This window comes from Oryzias latipes, chromosome 5 (genome assembly GCF_002234675.1).
Source record: "Oryzias latipes chromosome 5, ASM223467v1".
NCBI lineage: Eukaryota > Metazoa > Chordata > Actinopteri > Beloniformes > Adrianichthyidae > Oryzias > Oryzias latipes.
Window position 1 is genome coordinate 21,438,216 of NC_019863.2, and position 19,370 is coordinate 21,457,585.

Sequence of the window (19,370 nt, forward strand, 5' to 3'; positions counted from 1 at the left end):
TGACATGAAATAGTATATTTTAGATGTACAAACCAACTTAACAGAAGTCATCTCTATAATCAGCATGCAAAAAGACCAATTAATAGCTTGATTAAAATGAAAAAACACTGAAGGAATGATATGAGGTTGACCTGTTCTGCTTTTTAGTGAAGTTGAGGAAACAAATGGGCTGTACTTTCAATTAATCACTGCATTTTAAAATCAGTAACACAAAAGAAGCTGACCAATCCGAGTTGATGGATGATAGATGAAAGATAATTATTTTATAAGGGAGGATGTTCCCCTTACAAAAGCAGCACATGTTCTTAGATCCCTTCTGACGAGAACGGCAGCATCCCTTTGGAATGTAAAGGAACTGATAGAGAATCAATCTGCAATTTTCTCTCTTTTTAGAGAAAGTTTAAAAATATATATATCTTTATTAAGGCTCACCAGGGTCTCCTTTTAATGGAAATTTATTAGTAGTATAAAAAAAGTATTTTCCGAAAAGCTTACTATCAGTGAAGCAATTATAATAGTGTGGAGTTTGAGAGAAAATCTATTTTTCAGTCTTCGTGTGCAATCCTAATTGCTGAAATACAATGACTTTCAGGGATTTTAGGTAAATTCTAATTGAAATTGATTTCTTTTAAAGAGGGTTTGCAATAAAATGACTATTTTGTGTCTTTTTAAAAGAGATTTTGAAAAAAACATGAGTTTCTTTTGATTTATTTTTAAAAAGACAAACCAAATCTAATTTGGTCAGATGCCACTTTTATTCCAGAGATAGCCAGAGAAGAGGTGCAGATTTTCTGCAGCGTCGGGATTCAAATTTGTCTCCATCATCAGAGGATGAAAAGAAGCAGAGCCATTTTATTCATCTCAGATTACATGAGATATGGGACTGCGAGGGTCCCTGTCTCTCCTTCACAATTTGTTTCTTTGACCCATTTTAACCCAATTTAGTTTTTTTGTACCTCCTTGTGAATTTAAATATGAAAAACTTTGTCTTAAAGAAAAATGATTGAAAAAACCCAACTCCTATATAAATTTATAAAAACGTTTATTTTTACCCCCAATAGAGTTATGCTAGGGCACTTAAAGGTCCAGACGAGTGTGGGAGGAGCTACGGTCTAGAATTTTTTAGCCTCGCTACATGGAAGCATTGACTGTACATAGGAGACAAATGGCAAAATACTTGCTGTCCCGCCATTCGAAATGCACTTGAACATTGACTTAACCTTGACAGAGGCCACCCCTGCTGTACAAATTGCTTAACAATTAGATCATGTGTAATTTTCTTACCACAGATGTTTGTTTGTTTTTTCGTCACTTTCCTTTCAGCACTTAAATCTAAAGCTACACACACAGCGTCCACAGAAACCTGCGTTCAAGTAGCCGCTTCCAATGAAAAGTATGTATAAATGTGCTTTTTTCACAAATTCTCGTGTTCACACTTAACTGTGCAAGTTTTTACAACTGTTTTCAGGCTCTACAAATAAAACGCTTTGCTATTGAATGTGCGTTGAAAATTAAACCAGCCTGGAGCAAGTTTCGCAAGATTTGCACTGCTTCGACATTTCGCACCAAGCTCCTTCCAACTGTCAGTGGTGGACAGTAAACAATAGAATAAAAAAAAAAAAAAAGATGAAGCCCCTCCCTACTTTTCCAGTGCACACATTATGGACTGAATACACATTTAGTGCGTTCTTGAATGCACATCAAATGCCTGGTTTATACATACTGTAGCTTTAGGTCTCCAGTCGTCAGATCCTCTTAGTCATCACTGTCATGTTACTCTATGGTTCCACTTAAAATGACTAGTATAAGCCAGAATAACATCTAAAACAAAAATGTGTTCCTAGATTTCTAAGACACCAAATCTGCAAATCTGACCAGAAGGTTACCCAGAGAGCGCTACAAGCACGTTAATTGTCAAGGACAGATGGGTTGACTGCAAGTTATTTTTGCAATTTCATCGTATTTTTTTAAGTTAAAATTGAAAATGCCTTTAGAGAAATGTCAAACTATCACCAGGATGATCAGTCATTAAACATCTGAAAAGGTACTTCCAGTATTTCATTGAAATAAATCAGGAGTAACTGTGACATCTGATAAGAAATACGTTTTAACAACAACCTGATCATGTGTCTCTGGTCTTGAAATCAGTCTGCAGATTGAGTGGATGAGTCAGGGTAATCTGCACAGCTATGATTAGGCTGGAGGCTTTGGTGGAAAGTTCAGGTTTTGTCCCAATTCTCAGATTTGATTTATGAATGACGAGGCTTTTCAGCCCCAATCGATGTCTCAGCAGCTTTCAAAGACCACTTGTCATTAGCCACCGCCCTGTTTTGTGAAAGCTGAACAAGGTGCAACAAAAAAGGGAAAGATGTGACTCAAGTCAATACGTTATTTTCCTATTGGTCGGTCTGTTGTGAAACCTGTGTAAGAATCGTAATCATCAAAATTCAGATATATTTCTATTATAGATATTAATAGAGAATCTTTTTTTAGTCATCAGAACAAAAAGATCCAAACATGCATAGCCAATCCAGAGCAGAAAAACTGACTTGTTTCCATTCGTCATGAAGTTATATGACTTGTGGAGTCATGCTGTGTTGATGTGAAAGCTTTATTTAGAGAATGATTCAGCTCAGCGGTCACGTATTCACCTTTTGTGAATTGATTTCTAGCTTCACAGCATCATCAGGCTCTTTCCTCACTTCACATTAAATCAGCGTAAAAATGTTTCAGAGAAGTAAAACACAGATCTTTACACATGTTTGCTCTATGCAGACATGAGCGCTGAGCTATTCGTAACCTTTTCAGTTCAAAGGAAATTGGAAATAAAGAGAATGTTTACCAATCTTTGCTTTGATAATTGGTGTTTATGCAACAAAACTCTGTCACTAAAATGGTACTGCAAGCTTTAAAAAGGTGCGGGTCGTGTTCTATGATGAAAGGTTATAAACACTCCTTTATGGAATGTCTATAATTTGGAGCCGGTTTAGCTCGTGCTGGTTTGCGGCGCCTTCTGTCCGTGAAACCCAGGTTCAACTCCGGGCTGCTCCCTGTTCCCCTCTCTACTTCTGTGCCGGTCCCAAGCCCGGTTGCCTTGAGAGGGTTGCGTCAGGAAGGGCATCCGGCGTAAAACATTGCCAAGTTTACCATGCGACTTGTTCGCTGTGGCGACCCCTGATGGGAACAGCCGAAAGAGGAACATGGAATGTCTATAATTTCCATGTTGTTGCTTTAAATGTTGGAAAACAATCATCAGTATTGTTCAAAAGCAACGTGGTGATCTAGAAGAGAACCTTCAGATTGCAGACACGGGTAAAATGGAAGAAATTCCTGTAAATCTGAGCAGTCAGACAGAAATTCATAAAAGGCCATGTAACAAAGTCGCTTCGTACATTTTGCACATATTGCTCAGATGAAAATTGGTCTTAGATGAATATACGCTGTAAAAGTGAGAACAGTTGTGTTCTTTCAAGTAACATTTGCACTGAATGAATTACATCAAAAGGAAGGAAGAAGTACAAATAAAAACTACGCAAAGAACACATAAATCAACGTAGAACACGAAGCATGTATGATTTTTGAGATTTTTTTTATGCAATTCATTAGTGATTCATATGTAATTTACATAATTTTAATGTGAAATCTGCACCGTATATGTGATATAAAAGTTGTACATTTGTGTTACATAAGTGAAAAATCTGTAAGACATATGTGGAGTATTCGTAGAAAGCCACAAATTCATGCATGCATCGTGCAAAAATCATGCACAATTGCGTAAGTTAATTGAGTATAAACTATATAAAATATGCTTATACTTAGTGATTTTCAACCGACCAAAAATTCTGACAGGCTCAAAATTGAATTTACGAAAAGACCCGTTGGCCAAAACCCTTGACAGACATCTGTGCACATCAAGGAATAACAAACGCAAGAAACATTTATGAATTATGTATATCACGCACTTATCATAAAAGACAGAAATTGCACATGTGGAAAATACAAAAAAAAGTATGATGTGGCTGTGTGACAAGGCCAAGGACGTCTCTGTTCTGAGTGTTTTTTAACCCTTTAACACCTGAGTTGTCACCGGCAAAAGGCCGGTCCATAGAAATATTATCTGACATTAAACTGGTTTAAAAAAGGTTGAGTATCACTGGTTTGAAGTCTTTAGTAGGTGTAACAGTTACTTGGATAAAACATAAAATGTTCATATTTCATTTAGCAGAATTTATTAGCTCTAACTTGTACTCTTCTATGCTTCAATATATGTGGAGTGTTAACTGGGCTGCACCGTGGTTTAGTGGTTAGCGCTCTCGCCTCATAGCAACACTAGTTCAAATGCCAGCAGGGTGCTTTCTGGGTTACGTTTGCATGTGCAAGTTTACTTCAGGCTTTTTGGCTTCCTCCCACAAAATCAGGCTTCATAGGATGTAATTTAAATTGTCCCTTAGGTGTGAATGCGGGTGTGTCTAGTTTTATGTGTGGGTTTGTGATGAACCCTCAAACTGTCTTGAACATACACAGCCTTAGCTCTACAGTAGATGATGGGAGAGGTGCCGGTGAACCCATGACCTTGAACTACAATTCAATTCAATTCAATTTTATTTTATTTGTATAGCCCAAATTCACAACAACAGTCGTTTCAATGGGCTTCATACTGGCAATTGTGAAGTGAACATACAATTAAAAGGTTAAAAAATGCATAGAAATCAACAGGAGAATAGTAAACTTTAACTAAAAAGACTAAACTAAACTGGACATCCCTTCCCTTAGGTGTATATAAACTTTTAATGTTTGTTTGAGAGAAGATTGTGGGCAGAATAGAGGAATACGGTGGCGCTGGTTTGGCGCTTTCTTTTGTCAAATATGACTTTGTTTCATCTTCACTCCCAACCTTGTTTGCAACATGTTAACAGAAAAAACAATGACACTGCTAAAACAAACGTTACTGTGACTACACTTATTTTCAATAACACCCAACCAAACATTTTGACAGTGTACCTCTCAAAATGTGTGTGCCTTATAGTGTGGAAATACGATCATCAACTGTAATGTTGACATCAGTCATTCCTGGGGGTATTCCAGAAAGCATGTTTAAACTACCCTGACTTTAACCCTGAACTCTGGCTGAAATCCGCCTGAACTTGCTTACTCTGGGTATGTCGGTTCCGAAAGACCGGATACGGGTTAGCGTAATTACGCTCGACTTGGTAACCCTGGGTAAATCTACGTGCACGGGAAGTACATAAAGGCATTCTCAATGGATCGCCAATATCCAGAGTTACCATGGAAACGCGTGGAGAACAAAAGAGCGCTATACTTCAGTGAGACGGAGTAGGAGATTTTAATGACGGCGTATGAAGATTATACGCCCTTCAAAAAAGTAACACGGCTGCATCAGCCAAAAAAAGAGTTTCTGTTTGGAGAAAAATAACGGACAGAGTAAACGCACGAGTTTCTGATCTTATTGCCAATTTCATTGTGATGTATATATACACAACTTAAATGAATTGATTCAATTGCTAACAAGTAATTGAGTTAAATTTACTCAAATTTACATATTTATCTAGCTAAATGTCATATTACTCCAATTCAGTTAAATGTTTTTATTTAACTTAATTAATTTATTGTACTTCTTGACTCTCATAGAGCCTGCAGATATACCGGTACTCATTTTTAGAACAATAAAATGATTGAAACAAAATGGATTCACAAAATGAAACATAACGTCATTTACCTTTTCAAAATGATTGAAACAAAATGGATTCACAATATGAAACATAACATCATTTACCTTTTCTCAGACTTTAATGTTACACTGTAAAGCAGTAAGGGTGCTAAATAAACTCACCATCCTCTCCCTCCCTCTCACTCATGGTGCAGAAATAATTAAACATAACAGGGTAAAATAACTCAGCAAAACACAGTAAAACAGCTAAACAACTAAACAGATTTGGTCAAAAACCCACACTGAAACCCAAATCCGTCCAGACAGGCAAAGGGAATGGTATCCCACAATTCCTTGCTGTGCCGATCTAACAGCAGCACCAAAGTTACACCTACTTAATTGAATTAATTTGAATGAAAGTAAAATAACTGTCTGATAACTACGTGTTATTTTTAAGATGGATTAACTAAAACATTATTTATCTTAACTGAAGCAAATAATTAAGTTAGATCAATGTAAAAAAGTTTATCTTTCCAACATCCATTCGTGGTCTCATCACCCTTTCATGGTGGAAAAAGTATTATCTGAGCTAAATCATCTTCAAATGGACACACCATGCTGCTTCACCTCTCTGAAAACAAACTAACCTTCAACTAAACCTGCTCCAGACCAGGTTATGTTCATAGCATGAGTTGCTATGGCAACTTGACATACCCTGAAACTTACCTCCATTTTTTGGAACTGAAAGCTGAGGTTATCCACTTTCTTAGCCACAAACTTACCGTGGTAACTAGCATAACCTGCTTTCTGGAATACCCCCCAGGTGGGAATGTTTTTAAATTCTGTGCACTGAAATCTTAGGGGATTTTCTACTTATTTCTGTTTTTTGATGATTGAAAAAAGGATAAAATGTCAGTTTAGCTTCAAGTTTGTCCACCTTTTAGCTTGCTTTATCATGCATTAACACACCTGTTGGAATCATTGCAATTAGTCATAAAGAGGCCCATCTCCATGTAATGTTTTTGCATTACATGGCAATAAACAAAAATTATAAAATTTGTCAACAATGCTCTGCACAACAAGCCTGATTTAGGTTGCCTTTAACTTTTCTTCTTTTTTTCCCCCTTCTTTTTAGGAAAAAAAAGGGGCTCTCGTTTTGTTTGTGTATACACATCCGGCCCCAGATTAGGCAGGTTGTATCATGAAGGCTCTTAAGCAACCAGTTCAGCCTCTGTTTGCCTCCCTTGGGTAAGAATGGGCTTCCTCTTTCACTCTAGAAAATCCTCCTTAAAGAATGATGACTAGGACGGAGAGAGTCAACACACTTTCGCACACAAGTTCAGCTTGGAAACGCGCTTTCAAGTGACTGCTTTTAAAGAAAAGTCAAGGTACCTACACCGGCTGCGTCGTCTTCCGTTCATGCAGCCACTTTCAATGAAAAGTCTATGGAAGCGTGCATCAACCCAAATTTCGGGCTTCCGCGTCCAGAACTCCTGCCTTTTTGTGTCGCTGCGCACATTTTTAAGACTGGTTCGGGCTCTATATAGAAAACACACGTTTACAGGTCGCAAGCTGGAAGTTCAACCAGTTGAACTATTTGGCTACTAAATTGCGACAATGCTGAGCTGTGACCAATCACTTACTTGGACTTGGTAGTGGCATGTAGGTAAGCCGGTGTACCATTCACGTTGGCAGCAAATATGCAAACCCCACCCAGTCCTTATTGTCGAATCCTCACTTCCTCCTCTTTTAAAACTCGGAAGTCCCAACTGTTAGATAGATAGATAGATAGATAGATAGATAGATAGATAGATAGATAGATAGATAGATAGATAGATAAGATAGATAGATAGATAGATAGATAGATAGATAGATAGATAGATAGATAGATAGATAGATAGATAGATAGATAGATAGATAGATAGATAGATAGATAGATAGATAGATGACTTTATTAATCCCACAATGGGGAAATTTCATTTCTGTGGCAGCAACACGACATTCAGAAATAATCTATATAATATCACATCAATAAAGGACATCACAAATGACATTTATATTAGATAATTCAAAATATTACTAAAATTATTATGAAAAATTATTATCAAAAATGAGATTCTTATTAAATAAAGAAATAAATATTAAATAATTACAGCTGCAAAAGTGTAAAAAACATGCGGTCTGCAAAACATGTAAACTGTAAAAAAATAAAAAAAATAAAAAAATAATCATGTAATTATGTTGTAATTACGTAATCAATTTACGTAATCGTAAATACTTACGAAGGAGAAATTAATAATAGGACTTTTCTGCCCAACTGGAATTATATGACACCAAGTTTTCATACATCGGAGTGAGCTATGGAAAAGAAATCCTGGATTAAGATTTGCACCACTTTGACATTTCATACCAAGCTTTTCCCAGCTGTAGGTGGCAGACATGCGCTAGTAAATAGTAAAAAAAATAAAAAGAAGAAGAAGCCCCTACTTTCTGCTACCTGCTTGTCCTCTGGGTGAACATTATTGGATGAATGCACATTCATGAAACCGCGTCTGCAGCTTTCTTGAACACGCCAATCGTCGTTTGTACGTACCTTCAATGTAAACACACGTAAATGCGCTTCTGCGTTTTTCCATGTCCGGTCTTGGGCTCTACAAACAAAACGCATTGCAATTGAAAGCACGCTAAACGTTAAACCAGCTGAAGTTCGACAAGTCAGGGACTCGGATTTGGTGGTGAACTATGGGTAACCTACTTTTTAAAATAGGGAAGTGCCAAACGTTTGAAAATCTATCATAAAGGAGACAATAATAATTGCTGTTTATGCCTGGCCAGAATTCTATGATACCAAGTCTTTCATGTGTCGGAATAGTGTTGTGAGAAAAAAAAAGCCTGGATTAAGATTTGAGAATCGCAGCACTTTGACATTTCTCACCAAACCTATTCCAACTGTGAGTACATGTGCTAGAAGTAACAGTCCAGGGTGAACATCATATGCTAAAAGCGAGTAGTTCATATTAAGCATGTTCTTGAACGCACCACGTATATCCGGTGTGTACGTAGGACAACAGTTTGATGAAAGTAAAACTAAAGGAGTTTTAAATTGCTTTTTTGTTCTGCTTTAGTTTTGGTTTTGCTTCCTAACACATGCTTGTTCTTATCTAAAAATATCATCAGTGCTTCATCCCTGCAGCAACACATTTCAGACCAGACCTTATTATTGTCTGTCTTCATTGAATCTGGGTCAGCAGTTATTCGTTTTTGCAGAAAGCCTTTGCTTTAGGCTCCATGAGACCACCAATAAAAGAAACACTCGCAAGTCTGCACTCGTCCACTCTTCCAGTCATTTTTTGTGATTGTTATCTGCACATAATTGCCTCAAGAACTGCTTTACCTGAAAATTACGGTCATTCCACGAGACTAGTATTTCATCTCACTCTTCTAATCTGTCAGATGACCAAACCTTATTTCAAATGAATTATAGTACAATAATTGCCAGCCTTAAAATTGGGTCAGTCCAATCCTGGATTAAAATAAAAAGACATGAAATATACATTAGGTAGCTTTTCTCACTTTTTAACTTTCATTTTGGTCAAAAAGGAACAGTCATATTCGAAGATTTCTATGTAATAACTTTTTTAGAAGGGGGCTTTATGAAAAATATAAGTAAACACATTTTATACAAAATACAATGTTGTGGTTCAAATTTGGAGTTCCTCCACTTTACATCTTGGCTTTTCCACTACCTCTCTGTCCTTGAACAGAGGAGCTAAACAGTTGGACTATGAATGCAAAAATTTAGGCATAAAAAATGAAGAAAAAACTGAGTGAGTAATACTGGACAACCAAATGACTTTCATTTTCTTATGCTATGTTTACACTAGGTTCAGCAACATCCAATAAAAAGTGTAGTAATCATGCGTAAAGGCCCATTTAGGCCTTCCTTATTTAAAACTCTCGCGTTCATGCATCACTACACAAGTTTTTAAGACAATATTTGGACTATACATTCAAATGGTTAAACGCGTGTGGTTAAAGCAGTTGAACTTTGACCTATCACGGACTCGACTTTAGTAGTGATGTATGGATTGGGTCCTTTTCAAAACAATAATAATTGCTGTTAATGCCCGGCTGGAATGACATGACTCCAAGTCTTACATTAATGTGTTCTCCCTACCATGACAAAGGTGGATAAAGGTGGAAAGATTTCATGTAATCCATGGACACCAGTGAAGATCACAAATCATTGAAGAAAAATGGTTCAGCAGGGTTACACATGAATCAGCTGTGTCTGTTCCCTAAAAATTGATAGCAAAAAATATTGTATCTAATACAATATTCCCCAAAACAGCAGCAACCCTTGTGCTATCCTAGGCACTTTAACATTGGGAGTTGGGTCATCTAGACCCACTAGTGGGTTTAGATGACCCAACTCCCAATGTTAAAGTGCTTAGGATAGCACAATGGTTAAGGTTAAGTTTTTAGAAGGTCTTCAAGCTAATTTTATTAAACTTGATATGATTTCTTGTTTCTTTAATAATGTTTTCCCATTATTTTATCGACAGCATCAAAAAGATCAATTTTCTGTCTTGATAATTTGATCTCATCTTGTAAGAAAGAAATAGTGACTCTATGAAAATTTAAGTCCTTTAAATCTTAAAAGATGCTTTAGAATAAGTTCTAAATAAACATATGCTCAGTCAAAATTACTACAAACTTACTCTCACAAATTCTAAGCAGTGTTTAATGTCGTTTTTTTATGAGTCAATAAATTTGGAATTACGGCCACAAATGCAGACAAGCCAGAACACGAAAACTATGCTGGGCTGAATGATGAAATAACGGATTGCGCCCTGAGCAAATGTGAATTTTATCTGGTTATTTGCTTTTGAAATTTCTTAACCACCTGGTAGTGGAAAGAAATCCATCAGGTTTAGAAAAACGGGGCATGCTTTCAAACAGCCTGTCTTGCACAGTCAACTGAAATCTCAGAAATCCTTCAGAACTATTGAATCGCCCTGAAAACGGAGTCAAAGAACTTAAAGTAACTCCAAGACTTACTTGTATTCTTTTTGTGGAATCCCCATGTCTTTTTCGCATTTTATCCCTTGTTGCTGTTTTTAAAATTTTCTACCGTCCTATTTTTATTTTTTCACAACAGAGTTTTAGGGCCAGCAAAAGAAAAAAAAAGTAAAATTATGAGAATTAAAGTCGTAAATTTACGAGAATAAAGTGGAAGTGAGCGTACAATGCAGCAAGTGAACGCCAGGCCGCAGCAGAGCAGACCGACTAAACTGACCTAGTTAAACAGGTAAGCTGAATGTTGACTGATAAAGTTTCAAATGTTTGGAAGCTCATTTGTTTGATTTATGGTTTTTTATGTTTTATTTATTGATGGGTGTCTGGATGAAGCCATCGGTATCCCTGCAGCTGTCCAATACTTCCAATCCTTTCTTCCTCCACCAAAGACAACATTCTCACGCTAATATAACAGACTATTTTTATTTTTGTTGTTTTATGTTTAATACGAGTTATTATATATTTATTGTAGCGCAATATAGTTATTATTGTATTTAATATTGTAATTTAACAGTTATGACTTTTTTTTCTCTCAGAAATATATGACTTAAGTCATAATTAAAATAAAATGCTAGTTTGTAAACTGGTCCTAAAACTCCGTTGTAATTTTTGTTCCTAATTTGCCTTACTTTCTTTTGTTATTCTTTTATTTTAAAGCACTTTGGTAAAGTTGTAAAGTGCTATTTAAAAAAAGCTCATGCAATACCTTTAACTCCCAAACTTGTTTGGCACATGTAAAAAAACAGACTGATACAGAAAGAAATTCACACACACATTCACACACTGATGGTGGCTCTACTCCCGAATACTGGGGCCAACCTAAAACCACCAGAGGCAATGTGGGGGTTCGGTGTCCTCAACAATGAGACATATGGGTTGGCAGGGTGGGAACCGAATTTGTCGAACACTCTACCACCGTACCACGGTCGCAGAGGTAGAGGTAACACGTAAAAAAACAACAACAAAAAAACAGTTCTATTCCACTATGCTTTGGCTACGTTAGCATATTTACAATACCTGTAACTCCCAAACTTGTTTGCAACATGTTACAACAGACTGACACCTCTGGTGACCATCAATAATCCATATCGGTGCCCCGGATTATAAGACGCACTTTTGCTGTTGTTGTTTTCAATAAAGGCTTTTTAAGTGTGCCTTATATAGTGTGGAAAATACGGTAATTTCCATCATTCTTTCCTCTTTAGGATTTTTAAAAGCCTCTTATAATAAGAACCTTTCAACACTACCTCCTCTCAGGGTTTTTTCATCTAATTGACTTTTAATGTGACTTGCTAAACAACAAGAAAAGGTACATTAAACGAGTTCCTTTGCAGTCCTTTTTCTATTAAAGAAGATCCAGCTGGCTGGTTTTCAAACATTTCCTTCATTTGCACGGGTAAATTATTTCCCCTGCCGAAGTGAAACAACATGCACAAGTGGGGACAGACATGGAGCTTCTTTGACATGAACTCACAGAAGGAAAATCTGAGCCCCGACCTTCTAAACAAAGATAAAATCAAAGAGAAAGGCCAACCTGAAGGCATGTGATGAAGGATAAGACCCTCCAAACGGCCTCAGCAGGACACGCCCCACCCTGTGAAGAATCTCACCTCATTAACTTTGGCTCTTAATGACAGACCACGAGTTGGGATCAATTATGTCGCAGTGTCGCCATCATTTTCTCTCAGATCTGTCCCTCCAACTCTCAGTGATCAATGCGCGCCTTGAGGTAACAAAGCAGACGTCGCCTGCTTTCACATTCCTGCAGCCAGCGTCGCCCGAGGGGGGGGATTTCAGATACAGCCCCCTCCTCGCTTGGATCAATGGCATGACTTTGTGTTGCTCAGTAACTCACTGAATACCTCTGGTGACCTGGTTTGTTTGACCTGAAGACAGTGACGGAATGCAGACAGAGAGGAACTAATTATTCCCATTATGGATGGTTTCATGCACAAATACATCGGTGCACCCGCAAACATGTTGGCTCATCTGCATGTAAAGGAGCAGGAATAGGCAAACGACGATGAGGCATAATGAAGTTGGGGATCAGGGGTATTTTTTGTTTGTTTTCCAAACTGTTACAGATCTTGCAACAGGTGCTAAAAGAAAAGAAATTGGCATGTTTTGTCTCTGCGTGCACACTGGAGTGTCAGCTGGTGCTCTTTTGTGTGCGATAAGATAGTTTTTGTGAGGCTGCTGGTCAGCGACAAAGGAAGGGGATTTAATGGTTACAATTACTGCTTTTGTCCATCAACTCTGCTTGATCTCAGGATCTTTAATTAGCTAATTCGACAGTATGTTACTCTCAAAAGACTTCTTGATGCATTTCTGTTTTACAAGATGACTCCCTGATTACCGACTTTTCAGGGGATCTTGTCATTTTAAAAAATGGTCAAGTTGTGTGTTTTTTAGTTTTTTTTTAGTTTTCTGTCCTCATCCAACACAGTGTTTTGAGCTGAGGACACTGAGTGGTGTTTGGGCTGCCAGCTCAAGCAGAGACAGCAAAAGGAATATAACAAGCACACCTATAGCTGCTGACAAGCCGGGGCAAGCGCAGCCGTGGTGGAGGGCCGCGGTTTATCACCATGAAGAATGTCGGAGGGGGGTATACTGCAGAAACCTGGAAGGTTTTCTGAGCGGTTGCACAAGCAGGAGAGCCTTTTCATTACGACCGAACTTTTATATAGCCCGGGGACACAAGTCTTGAGTTTTACAGTCTCTGTTTGTTTCTCAGAGAAGCAGGAGTTTCAAGAAAGCTGACAGACAATGTTTGCAAAGAGAGACGAAATCCACTGCAGAGCCACGAAATCCCATCAGAGGTGAAGTGTAAAAATGTTAGCGTATTTACATCTTCAGGTTTGACTGTCAGGCAGCTGTTAAGAGTTTTGATAAAAGGCAGGCAAGTGAGATTACAGTAAGGTCAGAGGTGGCAAAAATGCTATTTTTTTTTTAACTTGGATCATAAAATCTGTTTTTCTTTCTTTAAAGGATCAAATAAAATTGTTGTTTGAACTTATGGTTACGCTCTGGTTTGTTTTGTGATCCGGTTCACCTTTACTTTGCTGGGTTTTTTAACCATTTGCAATATTCATTGTAAGACCCTGCTGGAGAAGTCCCTTTTCCCTTTGTTTCACACTCACCTTTTTTTGTGGTTTAACATTGTTTTGTCAAGTTTCCACTCTCAAGTCCCGCTCAGATCATCTTTTGATATATTTACAAAGTGTTCCCAATGGTCTTTTAATCATGATTGTGTCGTTTTTAGCCTAAGATAAAAAAAAAAAAAAAGTATCACAGAGCGCCAGTACTTTTGCACCAAATAAGCTCTCCCTTACTTCTACCTAATATTACATATTCAAAATAAATGGTGTGCAATATCGGAGCTCTCTAGCCATGCAGTTTTGAGGCAGCTCAGATGGGGAAAAACAAAGGCCCCCATGGATCTTGTCGTTGATAAGTGGATGCATCAGAATAGAGCAGGAGCTTGTGGCCCCCCGACTGTTTCTACGTCACTGCTGCAAGCTTTTTCCAAATCCATTTCTTTGTCTGATCCTGATTCACAACCATTTGAACAAAGAGATACACAGAAATGCAGATTTGAGCTTAATTTTCTCTATATATGTTCTCAATCATCACAAAAAATGCTACAAGAACATGGAAGTGGCCACTTGAGTGCGTTTTTCAGAGTCCTGTGTCAACCTAGCTTTACGGAAGCTGAAAGAATGTCAACACTGGTGCTAAAGCTCTGGTGTAGAAATATTAATTATTAGGTTTTAGAATTTTAGTCCAGCAGTAACCATGCTTTTTAATATCAAGCCTTTATTGAATGCATGCAAAATTGTGATAAAATGCCATTTCAACTTCAACCTGTAGTATCATCAGACATGTTTGAGCCTGGACCCTTTCGACTGTTAGACCTGATGATCTGTCTTTATGTCAACGGTTTGTGGCTGCAAGTTAAATGTTGGAAAAATACAAATTTTCACTCAGTCTGACAGATTGTGGCATTGGTCCTTCCCTCATTAGTCCTCCCATTCTACCAATAAAAGAAAAAGTGTCAACGTTTGGCTCTCCAGTTGTGGCCAGCTGCATCAAATAATTTGACTTAATGAAAGGTGGTAATGCATGAGGAGGCTGTGCAGGGCCTGCTTGCAGGACTTTTTCAGACAGTTTTTGTTATAAACTGTCAGTCAGCTGATGAAAGCGTCACTTTTGGGCAAATGACCTCAAACAGCAAATTAGCTCTGTTGTTTCAAGACGCTCTGTGGTACCTTCTGAGAACATCAGAGTTATCTTTCACCGCAGGCGCAAGACTCATCTCTTCCCGAAACGCCCGCAGTCATCTGTCCCCGCTGAATCATATTCCCCGTCCTATATCTCTGCCTTCTGCTGGCTATAATACGCTCTTATCTTTAACTTAACACAATTCTTTTTCCTTGTCCTCTGCCTCTCATTCCCTTTATGTCCCTTTAAACACTTCCCTCCTCATTCCAAACCTTCAGTACATTCAGACCAACCTGTTTTTTTTAAAGAACAAATGCACTTTTATTTAGCAACAAATTAATTTTGATTTTCTCTTTTTAGCTACTGGATAATGCACTTTTTATGTAAAATTTATTATTTTTAGCTGTGAGTTTTTAAGGTTCTTGCATGGACCAGGAAGCACTTTTAATTTCATTGCACCTGTAACAATGACAAGATCTATTCTATTCTATTCTATTCTATTCTATTCTATTCTATTCTATTCTATTCTATTCTATTCTATTCTATTCTATTCTATTCTATTCTATTCTATGATCACTGTGGTGATCACCAAATGCATCAAATTGCTAGTTTTCTCATCAGTTTTACTGGAATGTTTTCCCTGTTGTCTTTCCCGTTTTAAATCAGAAACAATTTTACCTCTGTGATTTTTGCATCAATTTCTGTTCTGATTAAAGCAACGTTCATCAATAAATGGAAAACAAATCTTGTTTATTTATTTGTTTATTTATTTTAAATGTTCAGTTAATCACTTCACATCCAACCACCTGCAGCAGCCTGACTGAATATTTTCAATCACTTTTTGGAACAACAGAAAGCTGATTATGGAGATTCATCACACACACGAGGTAGGTGGTGTGTCTGCAGAAGGTTTTCACCTTCAGAACTCTGTCATCCATAATCTGTGTCTTGATAAGACCTCCTGCGGTTTATAAGGTCAGCGGCTCTCTGGATAGCTGCCGCAAGAATGACTTACAACCTGCATCCTCTCATCTTTATTGCTTCTATGAAGACATCCAGGGGCGGATCATTTTAAATGATGGCTCCTGACATTCCCAGACAGACGGTAGTTGTTAGTGTCATCTCCGTGGAAACCCACTTTCTTAGAGACTTGAAAGCTGTTTTCATCAACTGCATGAGGTCTAGTGACACAAGCAGAGGATGGCTGACTTTAAGGTTAATTTACCAAGAATCTCAGGGTTGAACTTAAAAATTGTGACCAGAAAGTTACCATGTTTTCTGCTCTGTAAGGTGCATTTTTCAAAAAATGACAGTGCGTTTTATAATCCAGAGTGTCTAATGTGTGTCTAATGTGTAACTAATGTGTTACAGTAAAAACAGTTAATAAAGTCTAGTGAAATTATCTAGCCTAATACATGACGCATTTAGAAAATAAACCATTCGTCAATGGTGCGCCTTATAATCCTGTGCACACCGGAGTGTGGAAAAAACAGCTCAGTAGCCTTCTGGTTGAGTGTCCATCCTGAGACTGGAAGGTCGTGAGTTCAAATCCAATATCAAGTCATACCAAGACTCTAAACCAGATGATTCCCAAGCACTGCTGTGTCTGCAGCTCAAGTAAAAATAAAATCAAGCTGAAATCCTCAATGGAGGTGGGTGCCATCTATATATCTATTTATATATATAGATATATATATATATATATATATATATATATATATATCTATATATATATATATATAGATATATATATATATATTTATATATATATATATATATATCTATTTATATATATAGATATATATATATATATATATATATATATATATATATATATATATATATATAGATATATATATATATATATATATATCTATATATATATATATAGATATATATATATATATTTATATATATATATCTATATATATCTATATATTTAGATATATATATATATCTATATATATCTATATATATATATATATATATATATATATATATCTATATATATATATATATATATCTATATATATATATATATATATATATATATATATATATATATCTATATCTATATCTATATCTATCTATATATATATATGTAAGGATATAGTTGATCCAGAAAGGCTTAAGAAAACCATGATACAGGCCCTGTAGTGGGAACACACAAATGGAGTGATGTATGTTTCAGAGGACGATTAATTGGCCACTTTGCATGTCTATCAAAAGACATACTTCAGGGTAATGATTGGCTGACAGTCTTATATATATATATATATATATATATATATATATATATATATATATATATATATATATATATTTGTTGTTTTTTTTTTTGCTTATTTATGTTTGATGGCCATCACAAATGACATGTTGGGTGGCCCAGGTTTACCTAAATCTCATTGAGTGTGCATTGTATATACTGCTAAAAAGTTGCTCTGTTTTCCGATTAAATATAAGGGTTTACCTAAATGTCACTGCCATTTTGGCTGACCTCAATTTGCCTTTTTTATATTTATGTTTAAATAAACAGATTTAATGTTTTGCTGCTTCAGGAATTATTGTACCACACGGAGCTCCAACAAAATACGCAAAAATCACCCGTTTTTTGTTTGGAGTGCGCACAAAGCCTGCAGCTAAATGTGTTGTTTTTTCAGTCAGTTGATTATAGTGGTAAAAATGTAGTTTTTCTTTGATCAGGACAGACTGCGTCACATGCACATGCCGAACAAAGGCTGTGCACGAGCTTGAGGTAGACATACACAAAGCGTGCCCTTGATGCATTCAGGTTCTCTCTCCACGTCCCACATCTGCAACAAAAAGAAATGACACATAAACCCAAAGCAAACAAAGCTTCATAAAATAACAAAAATAAGTCAAATCAATATGAAGGGGGGAAAAAAAAAATCAAACATGCACATGCATCCCCCAACACATCAAGCGTACTGTGCCCCACTTCTGCTAGGGCCCAGATGAAATATTAAAGAGGAAGACGGCACCCTAACCCACATACTTTATCCCTCACTGCTGGTTTAATTGACTGTTTTAAGAGGCGCGGGAGCAGAAAAACACACACAAACACCCACCTCCACTGAGGATGTCAGCTTGATTTTATTTTTACTTCACACAACCCACACTTGTCCAAATACCCAACCACTTTTTTTTTTAAATGCAGACCACAGGAAGGCAGCGTTTTCCAGCATTTAGCTTCAGAAAGCAGATTTCAAGTCTGTTCACTCAGATTCTGTTGCAGCACTGGCTTCACTCCTCATGCAGGCTGGATCAAAGCGGGCACGGGGTTTGGCACGCCGCAGGATGCCCCGACGCGTCTCTCATATAAGCTATTTTGCTTCATCGACGTTCGATCCCCCGCTGAAGATAGGCAGTGGAGCTATCAGAGCAGTCATTTATCTTTCTTGTAGATTGATTGAGTACAGTGTGAAGTTTTCCATCACACGCTCTTCCGATAATCCAGCGTGCACTGAACACCTGCCATTCAATAATCAATTTGCCTCCTATCTTTTAAATTAGACTGTCAAAGCTTTTCCCTGCGTTTTTTCTGCTCAAACATCTCGAGTTCTGTGACTCTTCCTCATCTGCAATTTGTCAGATTATTACCCTTTCAAAGGCACGTTCTCCTGCCTCTGCTCATCTCCTCTGGGAGATTCCAAAGCTTCATATCTGATAAAGAAAAAAAACATCGACAGCATATTTTCCGGAAACATTAGAAGGAGGGGGAGGGGGAGAAAGGCAGAGGTGGTATACGGGAGGCAGATGGGATCTGAAGCAAAACAGGAGAGCCCTCTAAGAGAAGGGAGTTGTCACTTTTCATTAGACGCGGTCACATGGCCGAGGCCCCGGCTCGCCCGGCGCCTCACCCGCATCTGAAGCAATGCAGAGAGCCGTGTTAGCATGCATGGGTTACTCTCATGCAGCACCTTCCTCCATCCCTGGAGTTTCAGAGATTTTGTAATGTCGGCTCCTCACTTTCTTAAGCATTACAAACTCGGCTTTTGTCTGCTGGAATCCAGCTTCTCAGAGGAAGGAGGCTGTCCTCCTCAAGATACAATCGATAGATATTACACGAAGACAAGGGAAAGGGGTTGACGTTTGGAGCCTCTGCCAAACTGGAGCTGGCACCAAACTGCTCTGATTTAAACATCTGCATAAGAGATTAGTTTCTGCATTAATCTTATAAGGAGCCAAACGTGGATCCTCCGTGTTTGCATTGCTCAGGATGGATGTTTGAAGAGCAGATCGGCAGAACGAGCATCATATAATCAATATAACATATTTGTGGAAAATCGGTAAGGAATCCTTAAAGGGAAAGATATATTTTTAGATTAACCAAAATCTAATCAATCTATCTTTAAAATCTATCTAATGTTTTAAAATCAGC